The sequence below is a fragment of the Pteropus alecto genome, unplaced genomic scaffold, assembly GCF_000325575.1.
Source record: "Pteropus alecto unplaced genomic scaffold, ASM32557v1 scaffold72, whole genome shotgun sequence".
NCBI lineage: Eukaryota > Metazoa > Chordata > Mammalia > Chiroptera > Pteropodidae > Pteropus > Pteropus alecto.
In genome coordinates, this window is record NW_006436811.1 from 11,939,095 (window position 1) to 11,949,781 (window position 10,687).

General features: G+C 36.1%; 1 pseudogene; it reads right to left on the bottom strand.

The window, feature by feature from the left end:
- Positions 1–7,992: 7,992 nt before the first annotated feature.
- Positions 7,993–8,111, bottom strand: LOC112481467 (annotated as a pseudogene).
- Positions 8,112–10,687: the final 2,576 nt, after the last annotated feature.

A 10,687-nucleotide genomic window follows, 5' to 3' on the forward strand; every position in this document is an offset into this window, starting at 1 on the left:
GTGGCAGTGAGCATAACAGATAAAAAAATCTCTCCTGCCTTGTGATCTCTAATCCATGGCAGAGGTCCCACTATCTACTGCTGGTTTCCTTATGCTGGAGCTAATTATCTGCCTTGCCTGCAAGCTTCCATACCTCTGGATCCCTTGTGGATGCCTTTCCATCCAGACATTCTATTCTCTCCATTTAGATTTCCTACATTTGCCTGTCTGACTGTATTACTGCCACCCTGGCTATGGCTCTCTGGCTAACCTTCCAGCCTCCACCTCAGTGAGCCCACCTGCTTCCAGGTTTCAGTCTCTCTGAGTCAGCCTCATTCAGCCTAATTAACACAATCCCAGACATAATAATTCCAAGAGGACGATTGTTCTTAAGTGTAATGTCATGAGAAAATGTGTAGGCTGGATGCACATCTAGATTCATTTAGCAAGTAACCCAAAACAAGTCACTTAAGCTTTCTGAGTCTCGGTTTTACTGTATGTAAGTTGTTCAAATAATACTTCCCGCTCAAAGTTTTTGAGAGGTTTAACAAGATGATATACCTCTAGGACCTGGCACATGTAGGCGCTCAGTGATGTTTCTCTTCTTCTTTTGACAGCTTCCTTGTCTCATTTGATAGTGACAATAACCATGGAGAGAGAACAGGATAGGGATAGAATTTCTCCTTTGCAGATAGAGAAAATAAGCCTCAGGAGGGTTGTGAGTTACAAGTGGTTCCTGGCTGAGAAGGAGCCAGTATGAGGAGCCAAGACTTCTAACCTCTGGTTAGTGCTTTTTTTATTAGATGGTGCTGCTTTTACCTAAAAACTAAAATGAAACAAAAATTGCAAGAAAACTTCTACCACTATTTATTATACTTATTTTAAAAAATGTGGTCAAAGTGGCTAAATAGCTTGGAGTTCTTTTCTTTCTGCTCAGTTCTTGCTGTTGATCTTGTTAATTTGTTCATGAAAAATATGAATGCTATGTGGGAAGGAATAACAACCATTTGGCGATAACCAAAATGTATTTAGTTTTCACTATGTAGCAGGCCCTGGAAATATTTTAAATGTTTACTCATTTACATCCCTCATCCACATTTTAGGATGATAGGACTGAAATAAAGAGAACTTACATGAGACTATGTTTGCAGAGCTAGTAAGTGGCAAATTATGCGTTTGACCCAAGTCTGCCTGGCATCAGAGCCTAAAGCTGCTTATTTTCTTAATTATCTCTTTAAGTGTTTAGTATGCTTTTAATTTATTGCCATCTGTCTCAGCATTTTATATTGGTAAGTTAAATATATGTTTACACTAGCATGGACTGAAGGGGGCAGAGCCAGCACAAAGTGAAAATAGGACTTTGTATTTCTAAATTACTGCCAAAAGGAACAAGCTTAGAAATCTATTCCTCTGAAACTTTGGGCCATTTCTTATAGGATAACTCAGAGAGTAGAACCAAGAGCACAGAGCCAGGAATTATAGTGAATTATTCATAGGGAGTGGGACTGGACTGGGCTATAATCAAGAAAGTGGTCCTGTCTGTGTAGTAAGACTGTCAGACGGGCAGACAGAAAGAGAGAAAGGAAGAAAATATTTATCTCAGATGATACAATTACATATAAAAGCCAAAATAACTTACCAATAAATTATTAGATTTCAAAGATTAAGATAAACTTCTCAAGGCCATTAGGTAAAACATCCCAATAACTTTCAAAGGCAAAAGTCGGATTGGCATTAGACTTTTGAAAACTCACCCATAAAGCAAAGGCAACAAGAGAGCACATTTAAAAAAAATCAGTAGAAAATGAAAGCCAAGGATTTTTTATTTAACCAAGTATCTGTCAGTTATTCAGGCTATAGAAAAACAATTCTCAGCATACAAGAAATGAGGAAATCCTGTACTTACTACCTCTTTTTGAAGAATCTGCTAGAGGATGAAATTTATCCAACCAAGTGGTGACGGGAACAATTTCAGCTAAAGGACTAATGATGAGCATTTAAAAAAATATAAAGGTACATCTAAGACTGAGTGAAAGTAATGAGGGTAGAAAATGAATTTACAAATGTCACATACTATGACAAAGCAGAAATAATGCAATTAAAAATTGGGAGAAAAAGAAGAAAATAGAAAAAACCTATTGCTGTATAGATGGACATTAATGGATACTAAAAACAAACTTGATAAACTAGATAGTAAAAAGTTAAATGAGAAAACAAGGTACTAAGGGCACTAAAAAAAAGTAAATATATTAAGATAATCACTAGAAAAAAGATAGAACTAGGTAGATGGGAAAACGGGTGGAGGGAAGGGACAAACGGGAATAGAATTGTGTGGATGAGGAGGAGTTAATGCTCTTCTCTAAATATAAATTTTCAATAGCTTTGACTCTAAGAACCGTAGTCATATTTCATATACTCAAAAAACATAAAATCAGTCAGGATGTAGAGATCCCAAAATGGAATGTATAAAGTAACAGATAAACTTACTTGTTATTACAGATAAATAACACCTCTTTGAAGGGGATGGGGAAGATAAGAACTAATCTGAGTAACTTTGGAAAAGTATATTTTGACCAGATATTATACGGCTAAAGAAAAAAAAAACCCTGTAGACAAAAACTGTATTCAAGTTAGTAAACCTGTTTCCTATGGATTGGAAACTCTGGGATCACTTTATATGTATATTAGCATTGAAGGAATAAGTGAATGAATTGTAGATATTGAGAGTCAGATTTATCTCTATCAGAGAGAGATATTAAAAATAAGAAAAAGAGGAAGGCTGAAATGAATTTTGTGTCGATTTAGAATCAGAGGTATCGGTATGAACTCAAAGTATTTGAGATATACGTATATACACAAATAGATAGGTATAGAAATAAATATAGATGTGTATATGTAAGTGTGAGTTAGTATACATACACATTGCTAGCTCTGTCTGCTGAGAGGCCTAGGAGCATGGCACCCTAGTAGCAATAAGCAAACCTAACACCTTGGTTTCTAAATACCATTATCCAATAAGGGGAGCTAGGCATTCTCAGAGAAGTGGTTAATTACAGGATTGGAGCAAGAAATATCCAAATAAGCCTGGACAATCTTGTGGTACCTTGTGGAAAGAAAGGAAGTTATAAAAAAGGATTGGGCATGTTAAAAGGACATAGGAATCAAAGTGAAGAAGCTTCAATGGCCAAAACTGGACCAATCTGAGAAATAAAATACTTAATAATAGTGTTAGATTATAATCATAGATTAAACTAGATATTCATGAGTCCATACTGATATAAATTAATAATCAAGTCCATAAATAAGTGGGGATAAGGGATAGCCCTTTCTTATGAAAGAATTCGAATTGATAAATGTAGAAGGAATGACATTAGGCAAACATCTCAGTAAATTGTTTCAAGCAAAACATTAAGATCGGCGGGAAAAGGTATGAAGAGATAGGACATTAACATAATCCAAACTATCTCTATTAAGATATTTTCAATTGCAGAGAGAAAAATAACATTACAGTAGAGACACATGACAGACATTGTCTTTACCAAGTGATCATGGTTAAGATAATGACATCATAAACCCCTTGATGTAAGGAAATGAGAAGGGTATAACATCACATTTATGATATTCTTAACAAAAAAAATGCATAATTCTATTCTCATAATAAGAAAACATCAGAAAGACCAAAATTGAGGTACATTATACAAAATATCTGACCAGCACTCATGAAATGTATTAAAGTCAGAAAAGACTGAGAAACTGTCAGATTAGAAGAAACTAAGAACATACAACTAATGAGATGTGTAATTTTTGGATTTGGGGCTTGATCATAAAAAAATGTTCTTGGAAAATTGATGAAATTTTAATAAATTCTATAGTTTAGTTTGGAGTATTAATGTTAGTTTCCTGGTTATTGATTATGTAAATTGGTAACATGAGGGCAAACTGGATAAATCAGTCCAGTGGATTAAAGCTTTTAATGTGAAAGGCAAAACTATAACACTTTTAGAAGACAATATTGAACCACAACTTGAGTAAGAAAGGATTCCTTAGAGAAAACACCAAAAATTCAAACCATGAATGGAATAATTATAATTATCACATTAAACTGAACAAATTTGATACCTTGAAGAAAATGAAACATGAACAGAAGCCCAGGAGAAGATATTACAAATGCTTACAACTAACAAATAGTTGGTACTGTAAATATATAAAGAGCACCTACTCATCAAGTAGTAAAGCACATACGAATGTACTCAATAGTGGGTAGGTCAGAGACTTGAATAGAGTTTCATAGAAAAGGTTACATGACCAGCTCATAAACATATAATGTGTTTAATTTTGTTAGTAATAAACTCAAATGAAATACCATTTAATACTTACCAGACTGGCAAAATTAAAAGTTAAGTACCACTAAGTCTTGGAAAGGATATGGAGCAATGGAAACCTCATTCACTGCTAGTGGGAGAGTTAACTGGTAGAGCCTCTTTGCAAAAACAGTTTAACCCCATCCAAGTAAAGCTAAAATATGTATTTAGAACTCCTGGAAGAATTCCTGCCATATGACCATCATGAGACATGTACAAAAATGTTCATAGTTGCATATTTGTGAGGAATCAAGAACGAGAAAATCCAAATATTCAACAGCTATAAAATGTATAAATAAAATTTGGTGTATTAATAGCATGCTATATAGCAGTACATGTGAATGAAAGCTAGAAGTGTCAACGTAGACCTTAAATCTTAAATATTGAGAGAAAGAATCTTAAAAAATTGAGTGAAAGATGCAAATCATGTAAGCAGGCATACTGTGTGATTTTATTTATGTAAAGCTAAAAAGCTAGCAAAACTAAACAGTAAATAGTTTTGTGATCCATACATATGAAGTTAACCTGTGAAAAGAAAAGAATGATTAATAAATTTAGGATGATGATTGCCCTTGGAGAGAAGGGAGAGGTGATCAGTTAGGAGTACACGAGGGCTCTCTGTATTGGCATTGTCTATTTCTCCACATACATTCTATATAAAAAAATACACAAAAGAATAATTTTATATTCTATTTAGTATGTATGAGATATAATAAAAACATTTTTCAAGGAAAGAAAAAATATCACTTGGAAAATATTAATTTGTCAAAATCCTCTGCTCTTATAGAACGTTCTTTGTAACTTAGAGATAAATACATACAGTCTCTCTCTGGTTTATTACCTAGGAGTTTCTGAAAAGATATTTCACTGTTTAAGAATGGAGTCATGAGTTTCCAGGCTGTTTCTCTGATGAAGAAAAAAAGTGAAGATAATGACTTGGTTTGGTTCCATCCTACACTTAAGTTACTAAAGAACATTAGTCTGCACTCGGCCATCTGCCATGCAATGTGCTGCCTAGGCAGGGAAAGTAACTTGTGTGGATTCAGAGACTTATCTCACTGACATTCTGGCCCAGAAAAGAGGAACAGAAATATAGTACTATCTATTGAGACAACATTTTCCCACAGTCTGTCTCAAATTTCATAGCCCTTGTCAAGTAAGTTGATAATATCGGTCAGTCCCAGTGGGCAAATGTTAATGTCATTTAAATAGAATCTGAGGAGGTGATTTGATGAACCAAAAAAAACTTACTTTGGTTATTGAGACATCAGGAGAGGGGAATGTATGAAGAAAGGCAAAATTTCTTTGCCCCTGCAGTTTGCAAATTATTTAACCATGTGCTTGAGAGATGGAAGGCAAAGGGGGACTGCTTTTAATTTTTTTGCCTTCTTGTAAGCAGGTACAACCCTCTTTAGAATATTTATTTTATTTTCTTCTTTTCTCTTCCTCTGTCTTTGCTTTATTTTTTCCAATTTTTAAAAACATCTCTTAATATTCTGAACTATGGATCCACAGATAGAGACAAAAGCAAGTTAAAGATTAAGTAGGGTGATTATAGATTTGTTTTTTCCTTTTGCTTCAAATACTGATCACTACAGCCTGGGTGTGAGAATAAATCTGTTTTCATTGCCACTCACACCAAGACAGAAACAGAGTAAGCAAAATATATAACCCAAATTGTGCCTCTTTAATAGAAATCATTGTTATCAAATATCTTTCATAAGTATTCAGAAAATGTTAAATGAATGACAAAACTTGAGGAAACAACAAAATGGAAATATGATATGGTCCATTTTGATTTGGGTCCCAGTCCCACAAACACAGATGTGGCTACGTTTCTTCTATTCGTACCTGCTGTGAATTTCTGCAGTACAAAGGGAAGGGAGTATTTAACAAGTATTTAAGATTGTTTAGGCACTAAATCGAATGGTTTTTGGGCTTAGGCCTTCCTGTTTGGTCATGTAAGGGGATAAAAACATCCATATTCTAAATTCCAAAACATATATTTTGTGTTTTGGAAATAAGACTTTTTTGGAGTTTCTGTTATAGGTAGTAAAATGAATAATTCTTCTATAAAGAATAATAAATGAATTGTATCAATACTTATTTTTTGAAAGACTTCTATTCATGCTAAATAAAAATTTCACAGTAACTCCACTTTTTTTCTTGTTGAAAAAAATTGGTGTAGATTGAAATTTCCTAGGAATTTTTATCTAGAAGACAAATTTCCACGTGAAACTGGATTGGTTATCCAAAACCGTATGCTAATCAGATGAAGCGGAATTGAAGCGATTAAAAAAGATTATCAGGTTGGAAAGACACCTCTGCCAAAAGTGTTTTCTAATATTGGCTTCAAAACTTTATTAATCAGAATATATTTCTAGATGATTACTGTTAAAATACAAATTACCTTGGGCAAGCAAGACATTGAAGATAGACATATATATTAACAATTCATCATGGATTTTTTTTCCCCCTCAAATTTAGGAACCAAACTGAGAAAAAATGTGAGTAAATGAGCACTCTACAATAGGATAAGAGATCGTCAGTATAGATTGCAGTGAAGGCCATCCGGCTTTCTATTTTTCGTTTAGATCCTTTGTTATTCTTCTTAGAGAGTTTTTCACTTTAACACAAGTCAGATTTTTAAATTAAAAAGAATTAAGCTCTTATTGAGGGAGTTCAGGCTTCACCCAATGGGTGAGAGAGTTATCTGGGAGAACAGTGAGGCTTTTTCATGCCTCCAAACTCACTTGTGGGAAGAAGGCAGCTGCTTACTCATTATGAGGGGTGATTGACTGCAAGCTTGAGACTCACTGTCTTCTCCAGCTTGTAGACAGGCTCTGAAGGCAGTTTCCATAAAAATTCAAAGTTGAAATAGGTAGTTAGCCTCCTGAAGTAAATATCTTGAAGCAATACGCATTTTTGTATATGCTCTGATATATCTGATGAATCTCATTAAGGAAGATTGTCACATGAAAACAAAGAATAGGAAGGGCAAAGCTTTGAAGAGGAAGACAAAACTGAGACTAGCTCTCACACTTACTAGCTGGGTGACTTTGATTTAATCTCAAAGCCCCTCTAAACCTCAATTTCCATTCCAGTAAAATGGGGATAATAATAATATCTATTGCGTCGGGTTATTCTAACGTTATTAGAAAACACTTCATGAGATAACACAGTGGTTGTAACAGAGAGAATTTTAATATTTAAAGAAGAATGAATGACATTGACAGTGCCTTGCTCAGAATAGGCAAACTATAAGTACAATATTGGTACATGTGAGGTGGACCCACATCAATTTCTGGGCATCTTCAAATAATTATTAAATAGGTTAAGTAAATTATTTTTCATTGATGGTATCTTCAACTAAAATACAATGTTAAGAGGAATAGTTTCTTCTTCAAGAAAATTCTCGGTCCCATGTTCATTATCTGTATATTTGATGCTTATTACTTTAATGTCACAATATTGACAACATTTTTTTTAATTTAGATTTTTGTAATTATTTTTCTTACAATGAAGCGAGCATATAAATCCATATTACTTTAATTAAGAACCGTGGGGTATGTGCAAGAACACTGCATGTGAGGCTATCATTGATATTCCAACATTATTTTTTTAATTAAAAAAAATTTAAAAAAATTTTTTACACCTACAGCACCTGATCTTCCTAGGTGATCTCCCAGCCAAGAAGTAACCAGACCCGACCTTGCTTAGCTTCCAAGATCAGATGGGATCGGGCTTGTTCAGGATGGCATGGCCGTAGATGATATTCCAACATTAAACCTAGTCCTATTAGCTAATATTTTTTAAAGGTTAAGGACTCCTGCTTAATTACACTCATAGATATATCATACACTACAACGAAAGTGAAATCGATAGAACAGATGGTATTCATAGGAGTTTTAGTCTATCAAAAATTTTCGTTGCTTTGCTGAATTATGTTCTCCTTCCATCTGCTCTGCCCCCAGTCCAGCTCAGATCCATATTTAATACTGTGAACACTGTCCTCCTGTAGGAATGGGCTGCTAGAAGCATCTGAGCTTTATGTCTGGTGGTGCTGCTGCCAGGCACAGTCCTCCTCAGCCTGAGCCCCTGCTGGTCCCCATTGGGGTGAGGTCTCCAGAGCCCAATGAGAGACTGAAATGTGCAAATGGATAACGGTCAGACTATATGTAAACTAGAAGTCTGAGCCACAAACCACTCAAGAAACCAATCTATTACTTCCAGCAACCAGCCTGGAACCAGCCTACTACTTACTACCTATAAGTCAGACTTATAGGAAGTCACACCGCTATTTCTAACAACCAGCCCAGAAACCCCCAAAACAACCCTGTAACGATTAATCCCAAACACCCAGGACTGGATTAACAACTGACTGCTTTCCTAATTTTTGCCTCTGCTTCCGGCTTAGGACCATCCAGTGAAAGTCAAATACATACCCATAACTAATCACATAGGACGTTCCGCTTCTAGCTAGCCCACTTCCAACGCCCCATGCCAAGAGCCTCCAAACAGGGCACACTGAAGCCTTCCCTTTTTTCCACTATAAAGCTTTCCCACTCCTCTCTCTTCCTTTGAGTCTCTGCTAAAGTGTAAGTGACAGTGGCTAACTCCCTTGCTATAGCAAGTCTGAAAAAATAGGCTTTCTCAATCGGTTGGCCTTTATTTATTTACACACCCAGCTCCTAGCACAGGTCAGCATGGTTTGTCAAGTTCGATCCTTACATCAGTGCCATGTCTGATCAATGATGCTAATTCTCAGTGCCAGGTGTTGCCTCTCAGCCCAGAGTTATGGTACACGGGTTGGCTGCTCCTTAGCAGCTCTGATTACCCATTGGAGATTAGGCTGCGTTAACCTCCTGGAACACAAAGAGTCGGTTCTGTCTTTCTCTCATTGTCCGTCTTGATGGCCTATTGGGTGGGGCTTAGGCCTTAGATGCTCCATGTATATTTAGCTTTCTCATGGCTGGTGGTGGTGGGGGTGGAAGTGCACCTCCCTGCAACAAAGCAGTCAAGGCCCTTTTATTTTTCTTGCTAAAGCAGAGAAAAAGTACAAGTGAACTGTCTGGCATATTTCATCTCAATAAAATTTGAACAGTTTCTTTGACAGTCAGATGTTTTAGTCAGATAAAAGTTTAGTATCTGAATGGCTCAAATTAACCTCTTTTTGAATTGAAAATTCTATGAAGAAATCCTTAGGACTGAGCAATTTATACTGCCTTTAATACATTACCTTCTATATGACAGGCATTTATACATTTATACATATCTCAATAACAGTTCTTCTCCCAGCCTCTCCTCTACCCTGTCAGCCCCAGTTTATCTTCTTGTGGCTCTTTTTAGGTTTTAGACCCTGGAAAACACTAGCTCATTGTTTTAGGTTAAAACAATCAGTTTTCCAGAGTCAAATATGTGGTTCATTTTTGGTATATTTGTGTTCTTCAGTTTTATTTATTTCTTGTTCTTCTGCACATATAATGCCTTATTGTTTTAAGACTGCCTTATAGTGTAATCTCTATGCAAATATGTTAAATAAAACATGCTAAAATGTACCATTTGTTGTGCAATCAGTGCAAATAACCTAGGTGACTTGACAATCTGATGAGCAAATGCCTTCTACCCTACGCTAAGTTCATATACGTATTTACAAGTTATGGCAACGTTGTCACAGCTTGCTTTTCTAGAAATTTCTTTTGATATGGATGCTAAAACACATCCTGATTTCAGAAACATTAAAATATGGGAAAAAATGCACCTGAGAATTGAGAAATCGGGTCACTATAAAATGAGCCAAGAGCCATCCTTTCCCAATTCAAAACCTTAGCCAGGTTTTACCATCAGAGTGGGTGAACACACTTGCAAGATACCACCTCTAGGAGCTTGTTGCAAAAGCCAAAGGCTCGAAAAGGCAAACTTAATTCCTCCCTTTCTCTTGCCTTTCAAAGCTAGTCCATCAGCAAGTCCTATCATTCTACCTCTGAAACGCATCTCAGCTCTGTGCACTGAACTCCATCCGTTTGCCACTCCACATTCCAGGGCACCATCCACTCGCTCCGGGGCCACTGCAGTGCCTCTGTGCCTTCACTGTTTCCTCTTTCCTCTGTTCTCCATAGCACACAGAGAATAATCTTTTAATAAATGTGATCCCGTTACTTTCCTGTTAAAAACCCTTCAGTAGATCCCAACCACAAATCAAACAGAATTCCAGCTTCTCAGTGATTGGACCGGCCTACTCTTCAGACTCATCTTTGTTCCTCTCTCCATCATGCTTCAATCACATTGGCCTCCTTCCCCTTCCTTGTACCCGTTAAGCTCTTCTATGACACACAGACTCTCACCCA